Genomic DNA, 1,139 nt, shown 5'->3' with positions numbered 1-1,139 from the left:
AACAAGTGCACTTTCCAGACCAGAGTTTCAATCACCCGAATCACACATCAAAGAATACAAAAAAAAAAGTCAATGAACCAACATTCACCGGACACATAGCATTCCAAAATCTGCTGAGGTATGCAGGTAAACTAAGTGAAACAAGGCACTTGTCCAGCCCTAGGGTTTCAATCAACCGAACTCCACATCCCCAATTAATACGATTCACCAACATGCACGCGAACTACGAACTGGCTGCAACTGTAACTTCGACCCATCCACATCCCGACATCTAATCCAAGCAGTTAACAAAAAATAGAACGGGATATTGCAAAGTGATTCGCTACACCATCACATATCGAAAGTTAGGGATCCAGAGTGGTTACTCGATAACATATCAGATATCAGGGATCGTGAGGGGCTACGCGTCACAGATTAGAAAAAACGATGGGGATCTGAGGTGGATCGGGATGGGGAAGCTCACCTAGCGCGGTTGCGGAGCGGAGGAGGCCGCGAGCTGGGGCGGCGCGGTTGCGGAGCGGAGGAGGCGGCGAGCTGGGGCGGCGCGGAGCGGAGGAGGCGGCGGGTTGGGGATGGGGCGCGGAGGGGGAGGCGGGCGCGAGGATCAGGCGCGGACGGGGAGGCAGGTGTGGGGATCGGGCGCAGAGAGGGAGGCGGGTGTCTTATAGGACCTGATTAAAGGGGGGATTTGGGATGTGGTTGATGCGCGAAGGAATTGGGTGGACGGCGGCTCAGCGCGTGATGTTGCGAAGGATTGCGCTCTTCTCTGAGAAGAGAAAGGGGATAAGACCAAAGAAAACAGCAGCAGCAGCAGCAAAAAATCTTGGATGCTGTTTCTCCCAAGCTTCCTTCTTCATTGAAAGAAGCTGCAGATGTTGCTGAACCCATTACTTCAACTTGGGTGGTGCTGCTCCTCCCAAGTTCTTCGTTTTCTCTGTGTCCAACAATGCTCTTTCTCTACTCGAGCAAAGGAGAAATCAGCCACCTCTGGATTGGATAACAAGGCTGATTCATCCGTTGCTCGCAAGAGAAAGAGCACCACTGGTTGTGCTGCATAAAACACAAGGAAAGAGGAATTGCTGTGGCTTGGAAACTGGGGAGAAGAGGGCCGCGGAGGCATGAAGAACAGAGCAGTAGTA

General features: G+C 52.2%; 1 protein-coding gene across 1 annotated transcript in view; it reads right to left on the bottom strand.

Annotated features, from left to right (window-relative positions):
• LOC119323410 (elongation factor 1-alpha-like) overlaps positions 1-523 on the bottom strand; it is a 3,392-nt gene extending 2,869 nt beyond the window's left edge. Inside the window, exon 1 of the mRNA XM_037597057.1 lies at positions 464-523. The gene's annotated coding sequence lies outside the window, so the exon portion shown is untranslated. The remainder of the gene's footprint in view (positions 1-463) is intronic.
• Positions 524-1,139: the final 616 nt, after the last annotated feature.

This window comes from Triticum dicoccoides, chromosome 6B (assembly GCF_002162155.2).
Source record: "Triticum dicoccoides isolate Atlit2015 ecotype Zavitan chromosome 6B, WEW_v2.0, whole genome shotgun sequence".
NCBI classification, from domain to species: domain Eukaryota; kingdom Viridiplantae; phylum Streptophyta; class Magnoliopsida; order Poales; family Poaceae; genus Triticum; species Triticum dicoccoides.
This window is presented reverse-complemented; position numbering and strand designations above follow the sequence as displayed.